At 44.4% G+C, this 20,041-nt stretch overlaps 1 long non-coding RNA gene across 1 annotated transcript; it reads right to left on the bottom strand.

Moving 5' to 3' along the window:
• Window positions 1-15,841: 15,841 nt before the first annotated feature.
• Window positions 15,842-19,453, bottom strand: LOC309668032. Its single transcript, XR_014268037.1, has 2 exons — window positions 16,170-19,453; window positions 15,842-15,960 (listed from the first exon to the last, which is right to left on the bottom strand). It is a non-coding gene; the product is annotated as an uncharacterized lncRNA (long non-coding RNA).
• Between the last annotated feature and the right edge of the window lie 588 nt (window positions 19,454-20,041).

Here is a 20,041-nt window from a genome sequence, read left to right as displayed (position 1 = left end):
GGCCGGACCGGGTCGGGGGCGGGGCTACGGTCGGTGGGGGCGCAGCCGATGGGCGGAGCAGGGGCGTAGGGCAGCCGGGAGACCACCCCTCGGCCGGCCACCGGGCCTAGAGCGCGCTGGCTGGGAGCCTCCAGTTACCAGCTGTGGCGCCCTGGCAGGTCACCCAAACTCTCAGCGCCTCTGTGTCCTTAAATCTAAAATGTGGGTGGTAATAGAGTCCACCTCCCAGCGTTATATAAGGATTAGAGCTTGAGAAGGGGCAGAGGATGGGGAAACCGAGGCAAGGAAGCTGAGAGATAGGGAGACAGCTGGAAGACGAAGTCGACAGACAGACATGAAGAGGGTGCAGTGTTCAGTGGGGAAATGACTTAGGGAGGGCGATTGTACCCAAGCCAGACTCTCTGTCCCACAGCCAGTGGGCACCTCCAGGATCCGATGAGGCATTGTGTTGGTGGAATGAGGAAGTGACCAGGGGAGAGAGGCACAAGGAAGCAGAGCCCGGAAAAGGAGCGTGGTTGGGGAGCAGAGAGTGAAGCAAAGGCCCTGGGAAAGTCTAGGAACCCTGGGATGGGGGAGGGGATCTGGGGAGGGAAAAGGCAGTGATCCCAGGAAAGGAGAAGGATAGAGGAGGAACAGCCCAGCAAGTCTAGAAGAAGCCAGGGGGCCAGGAGGGGCTCCTGCTCTCCTGGGCCCAGCAGACTTGGCTCTGTGGTCTCCAGGGCCAGAATCTCCTCCAGGTGCCCCAATTGCCTGTGCAGATAGGGGCTGTCTGTGGCAAAGTGGTGTCAGAAGCTCAAATGCCATTCATACTGATGGAGACCCAGCCCCTTAGCTGGACAGAGTCCAATGTCCAGAAGCGGCTGGGCTGGCAATGGCTCCTCTGCAGGTAAGGTCTCAGGGGACCCAGGGTTGGGGACAGACCCGCAACCACACCCTACGGAGCACGGATAGATTCTGGGACTGATTATGAAACGTCTGGTGGGGATGCCTTTGGGAGTAGATTAAAGGGCAGGGATGCCAAAGTCAGTAGAGCTGGGTTTGAATCCCGGCCCAGCCCCCCTCACCAGCTGTGAGAACTCACCTTACCTGGGAGCCTCAGTTCCCCCATCTATAAATTGGGGTGCCTCACCTAACATAAAACACCTGCTCAGTGGAGACTTAGTCTCCCTCTTCTTGTCCAAGTACCTGTGCAGGACACTCAGAAGGAGGATCAGGCAGTGCTGGCTGCTCGGGGCAGAATAGAAATAGTAACTAGAGGTTCTTCTGTGGCTTCGCTAGGAAGATGGTGACAACATTGTGAAGATGGAATTTGCAATGTTGGAGCGTGGGGAGCATCTTGTCATGGGAGGGGAGCAAGCAGAGGGCTTGAATGCCAGAATACAGTCTGAAACTGTTTGTTTTTTTGTTTTTTTACTTTCTGGCCTCACCGTGTGGCCTGTGGGATCTTAGTTCCCCGACCGGGGATTGAACCCGTGCCCCCCACACTGGAAGCGTGGAGTCTTAACCACCGGACCACCAGGGAAGTCCCAGAGTCTGGAACTTTACCCTACTGAAGCCTGAGCTGTGTGTTTGTGAGTGTGGAATGATGGAACATGGCAGGCTGGGGTGGGGTGATGCTTTGGGGTAGAGATCACGGTTGGAGGGGAGGGTTTAAGAACACAGGGTTCACGTGGTAGTGTTTAGTTAGTGGCACATTCTCTATGCACCTGCCAAATGTTAGGCCTGTGCCGTGCAGGGCACCTCATCTGGAGAGGAAACCAGTGCAGGAAGGGCAGGGCCACTGGGCTGGGGGGAGATCTTGGAGTCCCAATGCACAGAAGAACAGCGAGGAGGTAAAACAGACTGGGCAGAGGACACCAGGAAGCACAGTTACAAATGAAGAGCCAGAAAGGGATTTGCCTCCCAGATTCTCTAAGTAACCCTGCTTCTCCAGCAAAGCTTGGTGCAGAGAGGCTAGCAGCCTAGGAAGGAAGAGCATCCCTTTCCCAAGTTCTCACCTTGAGCCTGTCCTCACATTGTGAGCCCTCCATTTCATCAACTAGAAAATGAGGATAATACCAGTTCCTCATCACTGCCCTATGTGGGGGACCAATGTTGTTCCCACCTTACAGATGAGGAAACTGAGGCTCTGAAGGCTTACGCAGTAGGAAGTGGCAGTGCCTGAGTGCTGCTGGCTGCTTCCCTCACCTGCCAGGATGAGTGCACACAGCCCTGCAGCCCTGCCATGACCCTAGGAGGTCCCAGGGCAGGCAGGCCTGGGGTTCACGGGTGCATCAGGAGGCCCATTGCTCCAGAGGAGATACAGTAGGATGTCAAGCAGGAGAACCTGTAGGCAGATGCCTCAGTTCGAATCCCATATCTGTGGGATCTTGGGCCAGTCACTTCACTTCTTTTCCTCATGTGTAAAATGAAGACTATAAAAGTAACTATGTAAGTGTTTGCCATTGTGGTGAGTAGAAGTATTTGGCCCCATATAAATAGCACCCTGGGAAGGGAAATGGAAAGCCTTGAAAAGGAAGCTGTAAACAACAATTGTGGCATGGATGCAAGACAAAGAGAGGGTGACTGGAAAGGCTTAAAGGTGGAAGTGATTTATTACCCAGAGATCTTCAGGAGATGACATGGGAGATGAAAACAACCCATGGAGGTGGAAAATATCAGTAAACCCCTCAGAAGTGGTGCCTCCGACAAGGCAGAGCATTCAAGTCTCGGTGAGGAAAGGAAGCTGGAATCACAGTCAGTGCTAGGCCAGTGTTTTCAGTCTTGCAATACATTAAGGTAATGAAATGATTTTATTTTCTCCAGGAAACTGATGGCTCTTTATTACAACTGTAATTTTTTGTTTATTATTAGGTAAGTAATGTTCCTCTCATTTCATGAAGAGAAACATTTTTCAGTTCCTACGTTGATAAGCAGTAAAAATCCTTTGGTCCTGAATACAAATCCTTTGTATTCACGTAACATTCTGCCCTCAGAGCATCAAGAGTTGGGATGAGGAAGAATTTGGGATTTCAGGCACTGCTGCTGGGAATTCATTGGCACAGCCGTAGTGAAGGACAAGTTGGCAATACCTGTTAAGCAGTTTCCCCCAGTCATTCTACTTCGAGAAATGTATCCTACACAAACCCTCATTCAGGTATGCAAAGATTTATACAAAGCAATGTAATTGTTAGAGCCTGGATTATCAAGCCAGACCTCCTGTATCCTAGCTCTCTGCTTATGAGCTGTGTGACTTTGGGCAATTTACTTACTCTCTTTGTGCCTCAGTTTTCTCACCTGTAAAATGGGTGGAATAATAGTATCTAGTTCATAGGTGTGGTAGGCTCAAAGATATCCACATCCTAATCCCTGGAACCTGTGAATATGTTACCTTACATAGTAAAAGGGTCTTTACTGTTTTGATTAAGCTAAGGGTCTTGAAATGGGGAGATTATCCTGGATTATCTGGATGGGCCTGATGTAGTTACAAGGGTCCTTGTAAGAGGAAGGCAGGAAGATCACAGTGAGTAGTAGGAGGTGGACAATGGGAGCAAGAGGGTGGAATGATGGGAGGAAGGGGTCATGAGCCAAGGAATGCAGGTGGCCTCTAGAAGCTGAAAACAACAAGGAAACAGATTCTCCCCTGCAGCCTTCAGAAGGACACAGCCCTGCTGTCACCTTCATTTTAGACTTCTGACATCCAGACTGTAAGATAATAAATGTGTGTTGTTTTAAGCCACGAAGTTTGTGGCAATTTGTTAGAGAAGCCATAGGAGCTAATACACTAGGCATGTTGTGAGGATTCGTGAGTTAATATATTGCTTAAGTTAAGTAATTGCTTCAGTGCATAGGATGCAGCAAGTGTTCAATAAATGACATCTCTTCTGTGGATCATAGGGCTGTTTGTAATCATGGAAAACTAGAAAAATCCAAATGCCCATCAGGAATGGAGTGATTCAAAATTCCATCCATACTATGGAACCACAACAACAGTAAGAAAGAGGCTTCTCTACAGGTTCTGACATGGAGAAATGATGATTATGGTAGAGATACTACAGCTGTTTTCTGAGTGCCCCCTGCATGGCAGGCACTGAGCTAGGCGCTCTCCCTACAGGATCTTGTCTGATCTTCATAACAATATGGGGGATCTGTGCCAGTCAGAGAGAAACCACAAAGTGATTTGAACAAGGAAAGTCTAATATAAAGAATTATTAACTGTAACAGGATTGGAATAACAAGGAATTGGCTAGTAAGAAGTACAGAGAACTCTAGGGACTTCCCTGGTGGTCCAGTGGTTAAGACTCCGCACTTCCATTGCAGGGGGCACGCATTCCAACCCTGGTCAGGGAACTAAGGTCCCACATGCCCCATGGCGCAGCCAAAAGAGAAAAAAAGAAAAAGAAAAAGAAAAAGATTGGGAGATTGGGATTGACATATATACACCAGTATGTATAAAATAGATAACTAATAAGAACCTGCTGTATAAAAATAAATAAATAAAAATTTAAAAAAAATTTTTAAAGAAAAGAAAAAAATGTATAAAAAAAAAAGAGAGAGAGAGAGAGACAGAACTCTAAAGAATACAGGAATAACAAATATAAGGAGCAGCCCCCAACACTAGGGCTGAGATAGAGCCCGCCTCCTGCCCCATGTCTGAGATCCAGATTTGGCTGGAGGGGGAATGGCTGGGGCTCAGTGGATAGTAGAGACGTTGCTCAAGTGCTGTGCACACCCCATGGAACTTGTTGGAAAACCACCCTCTAGGGTGCTGGGGAAAGCTGTTCATGGGGAAGTGTCTCACTAGAAGCGGTCCACTTCTCCTAGGGTGGGGGCTGAGGGCTGCTGGCCACCTGCACTGCAGGAACCCGCTGCTAGAAAAGCTGCCCTGGGGAGGTGAGTCGAGAAATTGGCCCCGCTGCAAAAGGCCGCCGAGAGGAACGCCTTCAAACCCGGAAGTAAAACCTTCCTCAAGCAGTGGCTGTTAGCGCCCTCTACTGGCAAAATTTAACATTGTGCCACCTGGCAAAGGAAAATTATTTAAAGGGACCGGATTCATATTCAAAGAGCGGGCAAACATGATGGATTTGGAGCTGAGAGTCAATAAATTAATAACTGGCACAGAATCATTAGTTTCACTTTTGCAGGTGAGAAAACTGAGGCTCCGTAGAGGGGAAGCAGCACAACCAGTGCTAGGATTTGCTTTGCTCTACAAAGTGCTTAGAAAGCAGATTGCAAAATTATCCATGTTATGTCATTGTGGTAATAACTCCACCAACCATAAATATGCACAGACATACTCTCCAGCATGAAGGAATACATACCGAACGGCAGTGGCTTCGTCCAGGACATGGGGATTACAGGGAGTTCTCCTTGCTGGATTATTAGGTTGAACAGTATGAAATTGCTGTCTTTATGTGTCAAAAATAGCGAAATATTGGTAAATTCATACAGTTCAACATAATATTTATTTCTGTGATGTGATGTTTGAAGTTTTCACAATAAGTGTGAATTCCTTTTGTAAACAGGAAACTATATATGTATATATACTTACACACATACATATATGTATACGTGTAATTTCATTATATATGTGTAATTATATGTTTCTCATTATAAAAACATATATATAATATAAATGTACATATTATGTATGCATGTATGTATGCTTTGGAAAATCCCCCCTCCAACTGTCTTTTGCCAGTTGTGGTATATTTCCCTACAATAAAATAAAAACTTTAAGTTTAGCTAACAGGGCTCCAAAGACTTCAGTGGAAAATATTTCTTGCTCAACTCACTGCAAGATTCCAAGAGCCACTTGGTAGTGGTCCATGCTTTGTTTCTTGATGACTTACCACAGGATAAAATGATCAGTTGTGTTTTTTCTACTTATTTTAGGAGATTTAGTCATGAAAACAGAAAAACTGCTATTAAACAATGGTGGATCTTATGTGGAAGTTACCCAAATTTAATTTTAGAAAGTATTTGAATTGTGCTGTAAGTCTAAAAACTGATAATTAAAGAAACATTTAGGGAATTCCCTGGTGGTCCAGTGGTTAGGACTCGGCGCTTTCACTGCTGTGGGCTGGGGTTCAATCCCTGGTTGAGGAACTAAAGATCCTGCAAGCTGCGTGACATGGTGAAAAAAAAAAAAAAGGGCAGAGGTGGTGGGCGGTGAGAGGCATGGGTGGTGCAGAAGCCATGCAGGAGGTAGAGGGTCAGGAAGAGGAAAGGGACCTGGGGCAGGGAGCAGGAGAGGGGAGAGCCACGCAGGAGGAAGGAAGCTGCAGGACCACATGGGGCAGAGAGGCAGGGTATGTTTGTGTGGGGGGTGACGGAGGGCAGCTCTAAGGACTGGCTGCCCCGGAAGCTGGGGGAATGTAGGTGCCAAGAGTTTCATCCTTGGGAGGTTCCCATCTGGAGGGTCCTCAAATGGTTCAGAGGAAGCAGGAGCAGCTTGTCGGGGCTCGGGGTCCAGGGGCAGAATGTGGGGCGGAAGGTAATTTCCAAAAAGCAACAACTGAATCCAGACGACACCTTCAGGTGCTGAGGGAAAGTGAGGGCTACTGAAAATGCCACGAAGGCCACCAGCAGGCGATCTGGGCTCCAATCACCTGGTACCACCACCTCTGCTGCCCCTCCCCCAGCTGCCAGGCCACCAGCCTCCCTTGCTGCGCCCCTGTAGCCGCTGCCTCACTGGTCTCCCCTGCACCCCCCTGTCCTCCATCCACCAGAGGGATCTTTACAGAATGTAAGGCAGGTCACTGGACTCCACTGCTCAAGACCCTCCGACAGCTCCCACTTCACTCACGTGAAGGCAGACCCCGCCGCCTTGGCCTGCGAGGCCAGGGCCACCCGTTCTGTTTCCACTCTGCCCACCCTCGGGCTTGGCAGGACTTCCGTCCAAAGTAAAACACTTTGGGTTCTACTAAATCTGGTCCATGATTCCATTTGTTCCAGATTGTTCCAAACTGTTGTGTTGAGTTCAATGATGAGTTTCTTTGCCTGAAACCGTAATGTTGAAATATCACATGTAATAGTGAGTTGATTTGGTGCATTTCTCGGTTAAAAAATAATAGTCATTATAACTTGCTGTATCGTTTTTGCAATTTTCTGTAAGTCTAAAAACATTATAAAATAAAAAGATTATTAAAATAAAAAAGATGGGACTTACCTGGTGGCGCAGTGGTTAAGAATCCACCTGCCAATGCAGGGGACACGGGTTCGAGCCCTGGTCGGGGAAGATTCCACATAACGCAGAGCAACTAAGCCCGTGCACCACAACTACTGAGCCCGCGTGCCACAACTACTGAAGCCCGTGCGCCTAGAGCCCTTGCTCCGCAACAAGAGAAGCCACCGCAATGAGAAGCCTGCGCACCGCAATGAAAAGTAGCCCCTGCTCGCCGCAACTAGAGAAAGTCCACACACAGCGATGCAGCCAAAAATAAATAAATAAATAAAAATTTAAAAAAAAAAGGGGGAATTCCCTGGCAGTCCAGTGGTTAGGACTCCACGCTTCCACTGCTGGGGGCGCAGGTTCGATCCCTTGTCGGGGAACTAAGAAAAGGGGTGTGGGAAGGGGAGAAATTGTACTGAAAAAGGAATCACTGTCTGAAAAGCGGTATACGTTTGTAAGAGTGGCTCTGGTGAAAAGTTGGCAAGTGTGTAGCAACACCAGGGTCTGTGACCAGGGCCGTGCACACACATGTCTGTTCAGGAGGGTGTGGTCCTCCTGTTTTAGCGGAGTGAACCAGAGCATGGCCCTGGGTCAGCGCCCAGGCAGGGCTTGGACGGAAACCAGAACACAGGTTCCAGGAGGCTGGGGAACACGCAGGAGGGGGCTCAAGGCACGACGGCCCAGGCAAGGGCTGAGGGAGCTTCTGAGCTGAACCTTGAAGGAGTGGGATTTCCACTGGAGATGGGTGAGGGCAGAGAGTATTCCAACTAGGGGGAAAGGCATGAGGGAAGGCCAGAGACGGGACAGGAGGGGCTGTGTGTGGGGTGTGGGTGGTTCCTGTAGGGGAAGGAAGGGACTGCTGGTCAAGTGGGTGTGGGTATCAGAGGCTGGATGGAGGCCAGTGAGTTGGGCACAGCCAGAATGTGCACGGGAACCCTAACAGGGAGTCTGTGAAGGCGGATGGGCAGGCAGCAGAGAAGGGCCTGGAAGACACCCTGTCGGCATAGCCCTGGGGAGGTGAATGGAGGGCTCTACTTCAAGACTTGAGCTGCTAAAGAGAGTCCACTATTTCTCTTTGCATCCCCAGCATCTTCTCAGCGTTTGGAGCACAGTAAGTGTGCAAGAGATGCTTGTTCATGTGTGTGCATATTCTTTATTTTACAGTTTCTCGATGTACAATAAACTGCAAGTAATTGAAGTATATAATTTGATGACTGTTGACACGTGTACATCTATGAAACCAACAATCAAGGCAATGAACATGATCATCACCCCCAAGGTTTCCTTGTGCCCCTTTGTAACTTCTAGTCAGCTGTTATTGGCGTTATTTTAGATTAGTTTTTATTTTTGACAATTTTGTATAAATGGAACCAGACAGTGTGTACTTTTTTTTTTTTCGGTCGCACCATGCAGCTTGCGGGATCATAGTTCCCCGACCAGGGATTGAACCTGCACCCTCAGCAGTGAAAGCACAGAGTCCTAACCACTGGACTGCCAGGGAATTCCCTGTATGTACTTTAAAAAAAACTGGTTTCTTTCTCACAACATAATTATTTTGAAATTTCTCCATGTTATTGTGCACATCAGTGGTTTGTTCAAGATTTAAAACTTCTACTCTTCAAAGACAGTTACAAAAAACGAAAGTCAAGGCACATACTGAGAGAAAATATATTCAAAACATACATCAACAAAGGACTTGTATCTGGTAAATGTAAAAGCTGTTACAATTCAACAATAAAAGGATAAACATCCCAATAACAACATTGGCCAAAAAAAAATTGAATAGACACTACACCTAAGAAGATATATAAATAGCAAGTAAGCACATGAAAAGATACTCACCATTACTGGTCATAGAGAAATGCAAATTAAAATCACAATGAGACACCACTACATATTCACTAGAATAGCTAAAATTTAAAATATGATCATGGGGCTTCCCCGGTGGCGCAGTGGTTAAGAATCCGCCTGCCAATGCAGGGGACACGGGTTCGAGCCCTGGTCCGGGAAGATCCCACATGCCGCGGAGCAACTAAGCCCATGCGCCACAACTACTGAGCCTGCACTCTAGAGCCCGCGAGCCACAGCTACTGAGCCCGCACGCCACAACAATTGAAGCCCACACGCCTAGAGCCCGTGCTCCACAACAAGAGAAGCCACCGCAATGAGAAGTCCGCGCACTGCAACCAAGAGTAACCCCTGCTCCCCGCAACTAGAGAAAGCTGGTGCACAGCAACAGACACAACACAGCCAAAAATAAAAACAAATAAAATAAATAAATTTATTTTAAAAAATAAAATAAAGATATGATCATACCAAATGATGGTGAGTATGGAGCAATTGGAACTCTCATACACTGTTGGTGGGAATGCAAAATGGTACAACCACTTTGGGAAATAGCTTGGAAATTTCTTAAAAACTATGCATATATCTACCATACAACATACCAAGAAAAAGGAAAGTTTATATCCACACAGACTTGTACACAAATGTTTACAGCAGCTTTAGTCATAATTACTAAAAGTGGGAAATAACTGAAATTATAATATCCATGCAATGGAATACTACTCAGCAATAAAAATAAACGTTTGTTGAACAAACAAGTGTATTATGAAGTATTCCAAGGACAGGGTTTGCAATACTGCATTTGTTCACTAGATGGCAGCAAAAGCCCACTCATTTCCAGTTCCATAAATTTGCATCTCCTGTGGCTCCTCTTCTCACCGCGGCAGGCAGACAGGGCATCATCCCCATTTAAACAGAGGAAAAAGAGTCCTGGAAAGGGCAGGTGACACTCCGTTTGCCAACTTGTCAGAGCCAGGAGCCAGGATCTGACCTATGTCTCCTATATTTTCTGAGCTTCTGAATCAACAACCCTGCTAAAGGGCTTCCCTGGTGGCTCAGTGGTTGAGAATCCGCCTGCCAATGCAGGGGACACGGATTCAATCCCTGGTCCAGGAAGATCCCACACGCCGCTGAGCTACTAAGCCCGTGCGCCACAACTACTGAGCCTGCACTCTAGAGCCCGCGAGCCACAACTACTGAAGCCCGCATGCCTAGAGCCCGTGCTCCGCAACAAGAGAAGCCACCGCAATGAGAAGCCTGCGCACCGCAACGAAGACTAGCCCCGGCTCGCCACAACTAGAGAAAAGCCCGTGCGCATCAACAAAGACCGAACGCAGCCAAAAAAAAAAAAAAAAAAAAAAAAAACCCTGCTAGACACTCATTCTCACTTTCCCCAATACCCTGCCCCTCCCTCCACATCTTCTCATTTTCCTAGTTGCACTCTTACTGAAGTCAGAAATCTGCTTCCCAAGTCCAAACCAACTAGCCCTGGGTCTGGGGGACTTAGGCGCAAGTTTGGAGAGGCTGGGAAATGGTGGAGCTGTCACTTAACTCGGGTTTGTTTTAGTCACCCACTGCAGTACTGGAATTATCAGAATAATGAAATCCAAAAGAAAGAAAGAAAAAAAAAAAAAACCCAGAGTGAAAAAGCCTTTTGTACAGCTGGAGGAGTAAATAAAGGACTTTCCTGGGGTTCGTTTATATTATCAAGACCTAGCCCCTTGACTTGGACATAACCTTCAGAGGAATTTTATGTTGGCCTCCTCTCTTTTTGTGCTCAGAAGGAGGAAATGACTTCTGGCCTCCTTCTTTGCCCCTTCCTGTCGCTGACCCTGGCCTTGACATTTTCCAGTCCTGGCCAGTTTTGAGCCTGCTCAGCGCCAGGAAACATGTAGCCCCTGGTGACTCCCCAGCCTCTCCTCTCTTACTCCTTTGCTCTCCAGTGAAGTCCTTGTGCTTCCTGGGAGTCTTCCAGCTCTGCAAGAACAGAGACTTCTCCAAAAGATGCTGAAACTGGGCATCAATTCAGAATAGGCACTTAAGCCCAGGGACCATTGTGTTGGGGGCTGGTCTGCTGCTGACCTGTCTGGACAGTTGATTTTATTTTAATTGAAGTATAGTTGATTTACAATGTTGGGTTTCAGGTGAACAGCAAAGTGAATATACATATAATTACATACATATTATATATTTTTTCAGATTCTTTTCCATTATAGGTTATTACAAGATATTGAATATAGTTCCCTGTGCTATACAGTAGGTCCTTGTTTATTTCCTATGTAGTTGGACAGTTGATGCACATTCATGCACTGAAGTAAAAGCAACATAGAGTTCAAGTGTTGGGGACCAGGGTTCAAATTCCAGCCCTGCTGCCTTGCCAGTGACCCAATCAGAGCTTGCTTCCCCATTTGCAACACATGAGCAAATTAACATGAGTTCAGTAATGTAGAACAAAGAGCTGTTTGCTGAGGCCCCTCCCCTCCACTGGGCTGAGGGTGTAGCCAGGCTGGGAGACCCGTGCTAGGTGCAGCATCTTCTTCAGAACTGTGTCCCACACTTAGGTTTCACTAGCCAGGTTTACTGGAAGGAGACTCTCCTACTCATTCAGGGAATACAGGGAGGAGCAAGGACATCTCAGGGGTTTAGAAGATGGGTGGGACCATGAGATTATTCCAGTTGCAAGTGAGACGGATTATCTGCAGGTTTACAGGCCATTCCACAGGACAAGTGACAACATGACCAGCTTGTAGCTTGGGAATTGACAACTGATTAAAAGACTGAATCGCCCAAGATGTCAGAGGGAACAGCAGAGAGCTTTTTAATTGGCTTTAAGTACTTTCATAGAAGCAATGGTAATACCGCTCCTCCCCATCTCCCCCAGCTGTTTTTCTTCATCCCAGCCCAGCTCACAGCCAACTGCTGAACAGCAGAAAGTAAGCTGCTTTAAAGGAAGTGCCCATTTTTTTCTGTAGGGATGTTGCTGGGTCTTTCAGCTCACTCACCCAGTACACCGCTTTCCCCTCCAGGTCCCTGCTCTACTTGGGAGATTAGACTGCATGACAGTGCAGTATAATTAGACAAGTTAAACAGGAACAAGGTAGAACACCCACGAAAAACACCCACCCAAACCAGTTTGGTTTATACACAAATGAATCACACCAATGAAAAGCTTTTTAATTTTTATTAATATGTAATTAAATTTTTCAAAATAGTGAGACTTCTTCCAAACACTAGATACATGAAGAATAGCTGAAAACACAAATGTAAACACAAATACAAACCAGTTCAGACTTCTGACAAATGAAAAGATATAGTTTGAAGCTACTTTTATCTTCCACCTCCCCTAACTCTAGAGCCTAGCGCCTGAAGGAAAAGAAGAAAAATGTAACGAGTCCTGAGAGCAGAGGTTAAAGTCAAGCAAAGACGCCACAGGGATTTGAACCCCGTCCTGGAAACCAGGAGTGCCAACCACCAGCATCTTTTGCTTTTTTTTTAAAAAAGCTAGGAAAAGGCCAAAAAGCAAAACCTGAGAAAACAAAACCTTTTGTTTTCTCAGGAAAAGAAAAACCTTTATAAATAACCCTACTGAAGAACACTGGAGAATCTGCTTCAGCTAAGATGCTAGCTTGGCCAAGTCTGTTATGTTCACCTGAAAAAGTCTTAGCAGAGAATTTTTGCAATCCCCCCAACAGCCCTCTCAACTGCTGAAGTGCCTGTCTCTCTTACTTCAGTTTATATCTTCCCACCCAACATGACAGTTCTTAAATGTTATTTCTCCATTTACTGGTTTAAGTTTCTTTTAATCACTGGATAATAATGCCACAACATCTGAAACATCTTAGAGCTTTTTAGTTGTGGTCTTGATATCATTAACTATTTGCAGGCAAACTGATGGTCATTTCGAGTAGTGCAAACCCACCGGAAGACCTTGGCACCGATTACCTTAAGACCGATTATGGATCATGGCCCCAAGGATCCAAGCTACCGGCGGCATCGAGGTGAGGGGTGAAGGGTCTGCGCTAGGCCAAAGGCAGGGGGTGGCGATGTGGCAGAGAAGTCACTTGTGGGGAGACCTTGCTTTTTAACAGGCTTCTGGAAAAGCTAGGGAAAAGTGGTTGCCCGCTTTCCCCCTTTCCCTCCCCTTCAAGCATCACTTTTTGAGGTTTGGGCTTTATTAAGAGCTGCTATAAAAACAGCTGAATTATGTTAGGACAAGCCCAGGGGTATACAAGGTACTCAAGCATTCATTTGGATGAGGCAAGTCCTCATTTCCTAACAGAAGATGGGGTTGAGAGGCCGACACCATTCTGATTGACCTTGGTATAATAGCGCTTTGCTGTCTCTCTTGCCACAGGAAGGCTCCGTGGTTGTCCTACTTTAAGCCTTTGGTGCCTTTAGTGAGGGTTACCTGAAAAATCTTAAAAAAAGGCTTAGCGCCCACCTCACCCCTCCACCCCCAGGCCAACAAACAACTTGCTCATGCCGTTGACACCAGCGTAAAGCTGAAAGGTCATTTAGTACTAAATTACCCATAACAGATCTGACTTGGTACGTAAATATAGAAAAAGCTTGTTCACCTGTTGTCCTCATTTTGTCCACTGGTGAATTCAACTGGAAGCTCCTTCTATAGTCTGAAGAATACCATCTGAAAGAACTAGTGGTTCCCAATCCCCACATTTAAAATGCAATATTTGGTTTGTTTATTAAAAGTAAATAAGCTATTTTTCCTTACTGGGTCTGGCTTCTCTGGCCCTTCGCATACGTCTGTTGTTTTGAATGTTCCTGTATATAAGAATTAAGACCAAGGGAGGGGAGAGAGAAACCCGGCACAAAGACAATGCACTAAGACCACTGAACTGTTGTTAAACATTTCCACTTGCCAGTTAAATTTTGTGAAGACTGCTGTTCGTTTGGAATTTAGTTCTTGTCACTGAGATTTTAAAGTTGCATCTGGAAAAGACTAAAGGCTTCAGTGCCCTCCCACCCCCTTAACCAGAAGTGAACAAAAAAGCATTTTACCTAAAAGCACAGCAAAAGGGACTTTGCTTCAATCACAAACACGAATGTTTAAAGCTGCAGATATTTCCTCAACACTCAGCCTTTTATCACTCAGCTGGATTTTCCTTCAACAATCACTACTCCAAGCATTGGGGGAAACACAACTTTTAATCATACTCCAGTTGTTTCACAATGCATTCTAATAGCAGCGGATCAGAACAGTACTGCATTACTTGCCCACAGAACAGACAGACCTGAGATCAAGACAACTGCATTCTGTGTAGTCTGCAAAAAAAAAACTAAACAAGTAAGCCCCACCCTCTCCTCCCTTCCCTCCAAAATCGGGGGGGTGGGGGGGGAATTTACTTGAGTATGCTGATAAACTCACTGCAAGGTCTCACACACTCACTAGTAGAACAGAAGGCAGAGCCAAGTGTTTATATGCAAGTCAAAATCCTGAACAGCTTCATGAAGGATGAAATGAAGCCTCTGCAAAGGAAAATTCTTTAAAAAACCCACATGCCCTCCCCCACACCAAGTGCCTATATAAAAGGCCAACAGTGTAAACATCAGCTACCACTAGATGACACGACTGTAAGCATTTAAAGTTAACATGCAAACTGGAAACATAGACAGTACGATCTCATTACTCTAGTTTAACCACTAGACTCCTGACTTTCTGAAAACAGCGTAGGTGTTACCTGTTTTCCTGATCATAATCTCCCACCTGTCTAAGAGGTATTTATTCCTTATTTAGAGGGCCTCTATTGCCATGTGCCTGGAATTATTAAATGCTCATCACTTTTACGAAGGATAAAATTTGTTTTTCCTGCCTTAAGTTAAATTCGTTCTTCCGCTCAACTCCTGATCTTGTCCGTTAAAGAGAGTTCACAAAGTTTCTGAAAGATGAGAAGAATCCCCCCAAGATTGCCCAACACTAACTACAGACAAACAATTTTATTTAAATAAGGAGACAGCTTTCTAAAAGCATACATTCTCTAAAAGTATTTTATTTTGAATAATTTAACGGTTTTCTGCACAATACACATAACATTTAAATTTCAGCAAGATTAACAATCTGAATTCTGGTTAACAGCACATTATGCTACCCTTTAATAGGCTTTTGAGAGATTCAATGCTAAACAAGTGTTCTTAGTATTATACACATTACCTTTATTAATCTCAAGAGGCTTTAAGGAATTACTAGCCTCTGAGTGAAGTGTGCTAACCCACCGGCACACCAAGTCCTGTCTAATTTTAAAAGGCTGGATAGGAAAATCCCTCACAATCCCGGAATCCCTTAGGTAAGGGACCTAGGACCTCCACAGCTCTTAGCAAAGGTAAGCACTTATCCCTATCATGCAATACTGCAGATACAAGTTAAACTTATCTGTTAACAGCTGCCTGCTGTTTTCTGCTCCCAGATGAAATGAAGCAACTCTTCTGATAATGAGAAACCTGTCTGAGGCAAACGAAAGATTGGCAAACGGCACAGCCTCCTCTCAATCCACTTGATCCCACTCCTTTCAATTATTTCAGCTTCTTTTATTCCAGGATTAATGTGTAGCATTATCATTTTCATTTCATTTCGCTTTTTTATTCTGCTTTTGTAAAAGCAGTATTGAGATGGACATTTGATCTTCATTGTATTTCTCATCATTTCATTATTCCTCATCAATTCATTATTTTTGTGGATACAGCTTGATAAGCCAAACTTTAAAGTGGTAGAATCCATTAACTTTAAATTGGTAGCTTTCATTTGCTTAATTTTTTTTTTTGCATATGCAGACAATGTGTTCATCAGTAGTTAAGGATCTCAGGGTTATGCTTTTTCCCCCATGTAGGTATGAAATACAATCTTTTCTGCCTTTACTTATCATTCACCAAGGAGCTGTTCCCCTCTCGATCTAGGCCATCATACTGCCAGGCTGGTTATGACTCAGAAGATGTTATCTGAAAAAAGTCTACAGGAAAAAAAAAGGGTTTCCCCTCCCTCATCAACAAAAGCCCACCCTCTTATCAGTTATAATTTACAAATACTTAGATGAATTTGAGACAGTTTACAATAATTTTGAAGCATACCTTAACATCCTGTTTTGCAGTCACACAAAAAAATTTTTCCTACACTAAAAAAAAAAAGCTTGCTTACATACAACTGAAAATAGAATCTTACTTGATAATATAAAAGCTACCATCAGAAGAAATCCCTTCAGGATCATTAAGCCACTTCCTTTGCTCTGAAGCTCCTATAGTAGTATTAAGTTTTATTAAACCACCTGAAAAAAATTCCAAAAGAGAACCACACACTACCATATGCAAACAACTTAAAGCATTTTAAAAATTCCCAAGTTTTTAATCTAAGGCAGCCCAGTGGGCTAGACCAACCCCCAGTCCACCATTTTCCTTCCCCAAGCCCTACACTTTAAATCCAGTCAATCTTCATGAACTTCCCCAGCTGTCAAGTTCAAAAACTGGGGAAAAACAGAAAACTAGAAAATTGGGAGTTACTTGCCAACTTGGAAGTTGAGAGTTCTTTAGTTTTCCATCCTAAGTATTTAAGTTCTCTGGTATGAGTTATCTGAAATCATAAACTAAACAATTACCTAAACCCAACCCTCCCAATCCCAACCATAATAAGCCACTGCCAACTAATTGCCAAAATGTGCCCCTCCCCTTTAATAAAAGGTATCTTAAAAGTCACATTATTTGAAAACTTAACTTCAACATTTGGCCTAGTCAAGCTCCTCTGAAGTTCTCCTGAGATGACTGAATATGAGCCAAAGCTGCACTGTGCTGTATCTCAGCGTCACTGGGAACTCCTCCAAGGAAAAAAGCAGCTCCAGTCCCTGAAGGTGTTGGTGCCAAACAGCGTAGCAGTACAATCCTTCTCTAACTCAGTTTGTCAATAGTACTATAGCATCTGTGGAAAATCTTAGAGAAACATTTTCTCCCCCACCCTCTTCCCCAAAATACTTCAAATAAAGATAACCAGTTACGTACTTTAAAAAAAATCTGATTAAGGGGTGGAAAAAAAGAATAACTACCAGCCATTTCTCCAATGGACAGCTCCGCCACAGACCTCAAAGTGCGAGCTGCTTGTGCTCTAGTTTCTACAAACTGTAAACCTGTGGTGTTCTGATAATCCTGATACTGGATTTCCTTTTTTCCTGTTACCTTGAGTCATTTGCCTTTGGAATTCTAGACAGACCTAAAGGGAAAAAAACTCAAAACATATTTTGCCCCCCCAAAACTTTCCCCCGAGAATTACACACCCAAGCTACGTATTTAGAAAACTTTTAGAATACAGAGTGAGGAAAGAAAAATACGTCCTCTATTCACGATACTGAAATGCTTCATCATTACCCCAAGCTAAATATAAAACCTGCTTACACAACTTGCTGAAATTCTCTCAAAGTTGTTCTATCAAATCCATTTGTTTTCTCTCATATTGGTTAAAAACAAAAACACTTGCCATCTACCATTCCTCCGGGCCTTGGAAGTCTGCCCTCAAAAGCTCCAGAAAAGATGCATGAGAAAATAGGCCTGCAAAAGAGAAACCTACGACACCCGAAAATCGGCCTACATCCCCATACAACCCTTTATGCTTAAGTACACAACTCCCCCATTACCATTAGGAAATTCAAAGGTATTACCATACTCAATTACAAAAAAAAAAAAAAAATTAAAGAATAAAAAAACAGCCCACGATATTGCCGACCTCACGGATTTTTTACCACACCACTGGCTCTCCCTGCGGGCCTCGCACACTGGGCTGCCGCTCTAGGATCCTCTATCTATCCTCCACACCGCCTGCTCGCCTCCTCCGCGGGGTTGCCAAGCCAAGGCGCACGCTAGCTTCGTCACCACATCGCACTGGCCTCCTCCTTCCTGGGATCCTCTCCTAGCTTCACCTCCAAATCGTTAGGGCTCCTTCCTTCTTCCTAGCTTCCTTCACCAAATCGCACTGGCTCCCGGGCTCCTCTTTCCTATCTTCACGAACTGCCGCTTGCTCCTCAGTCCTAGTTTCACCGAACACTGGCTCCTCGAATCCTGTCTGCGGCTCCTGTCTTCCTAGCTTCACTGAATCCACTTCTGTGTAGCACCTGGGTCAGCTGTTATTTAGCGCCTAGTCCTCAGAATTTAAAAATTCACCTTAGCGCAAAGTCCAATGCAAAAATGTTAACTTGACGGTTATTCTTGCTCTTGGATTTCCTTCAGTTACGAAGTCCTTTAAATTTTCCAAAGGAAACTAACCTACTGTATTTAAAGCCTTTCAAATGTTTAACTCTTCCAAAAACATTCTTAGTTTTAAAATTACTTCAGTCCTTTTAGTAGCTTTTTGCTGTGATTTTAAACTGACTTCCCTTCTAGTTTCGGGATATTCTTCTAAGTTGGTCCTGGTCTACAGCAGTTTAAAAACCCTCATCTTCTCAGATCTAACTTCTGCACCACCAGAATTAAGTTGATGGGCTTTTATAATTCTTTTAACTATATAAAAAATTATTTTCCTTAGTTTTTGTTCCTGTGCTTTATCCAATTTTTTGGCTTTGAACTTTCCCATCTTCTAATTTTTTTTTGACGTCTATCTGGTATGCTTATGTCCAATAGCTTGTTTTTCATTTTCTATCTGAAATACTCGACCGTATTTTCAACCTTCTTTCTCTCTTCTAGTTTTGTCTACTTTTTCTTCCGCCTCCTACCTTCTGGGCTAAAATTCGTTTTTCTGTCTTCTAACAGGCGTATTTTTATCTTCTACTTTTCCTATCTTCTCTAGGCTTCTCTTCACCTTCCTGTACTTCTGTCTTCCGAGTTTTCCACTTAAAATTTCTAATCTTCTTTCTCAAAATCTTTATCCTACCATCCCTAATTAATATTTCCGTCAGCTTTAGCAAATAAAGCCCTTAAAATCAAGTAGGCTTCAAATGTCGCAATTTTTATTGCGCCGTGAATTTGAAGGCATATTTCTTAAATCACCTTCAGTTAACTTTCTTAAAACACGGCCTTTAAAGTATTTTAATCATCTACAACTTGACTTTTTAAAATGACTGTTAGCTTCTGTTATGTCACCCTACGTTTTAACGTTAATCTAAAAGGCTGCCTTTCATTTAAGAAAATTCCGTACTTTGCAGTCCTATTTCTTTCAGCAATTCTTTTTAAAATTATTTTTTTCACTCCATGAAGAAGTTTCCGCTCCTAACCTCCGCCATGCTCTAAAATTATTTTTCTTTTTCCTTTCTCAACCTACTCTTCAGTCTTCATAGTCTTCATATTTCCCCTAAAATAATCTTGTTATCAAAGTTACTCTAAGAATTTAATGCAAAGCAATAGCTCAGTATTCTATTTATAATTCCTACATAATTATACTAAACTTATCTCTAGCAGAAAAACTTATCTGCGGTCTCCTCAAGCAGCTCCTCCTCCCTCACAGCAGCCACCGCGCCCGCTGCCTCAATACCTACCACCCCGCCCGCAGCGGCGTATTTATAGGGGAAGGACGGCTCACACCTGCGAATTTCAATACCCTTCCGCCGCCTTTGTGAGGGAAGCAAAAATAGTTCCTCCGAAGGGGTAAAAATAGAATCTGGTTGACGAGACTTTCTAGACTTTTTGTAAGTTTGTGCAACTTGATCGCAAGCTCTGTACCCAGATTTTTAAAACTTATTAACAAGTAGATTTGAGCTGAAAATTTGGGCAAAAACAATGAAAATCACATTTAAATAGACCAGCTTACAAAAACTCTGAGCCATTACTTGGGAATGTTTTAGCAACTTTTAAAATACTTCTCGTGTTTCCTTGGAGTACAGTGGGTACAACTTAGTGCTTTTTGAAGGAAGGTTAAACTAGGTTTGCTGACGGCCTGCCTTTCCATTATGTAACCAAGCTTCAGCCTCACAAGTACAGACCGCAGCCATTTTAGAAGCGAAGTGCTGCAGTTTCTCCCCCAACGGCCTCAAGTCCTGCGAGGTGGTTCTGAGGTTTATACCGCAACCGGCTTGTTTGCCCTTTTATTCATGAAATTCGATCGGTCCAGGTTATCTGCTTAAG

The sequence above is a fragment of the Balaenoptera physalus genome (genome assembly GCF_965194825.1).
Source record: "Balaenoptera physalus genome assembly, chromosome: 10".
In the NCBI taxonomy this organism is placed as follows: Eukaryota; Metazoa; Chordata; class Mammalia; order Artiodactyla; family Balaenopteridae; genus Balaenoptera; species Balaenoptera physalus.
Note: the sequence above shows the minus strand (reverse complement) of the source record. Positions and strands in the feature narration are given on the sequence as shown.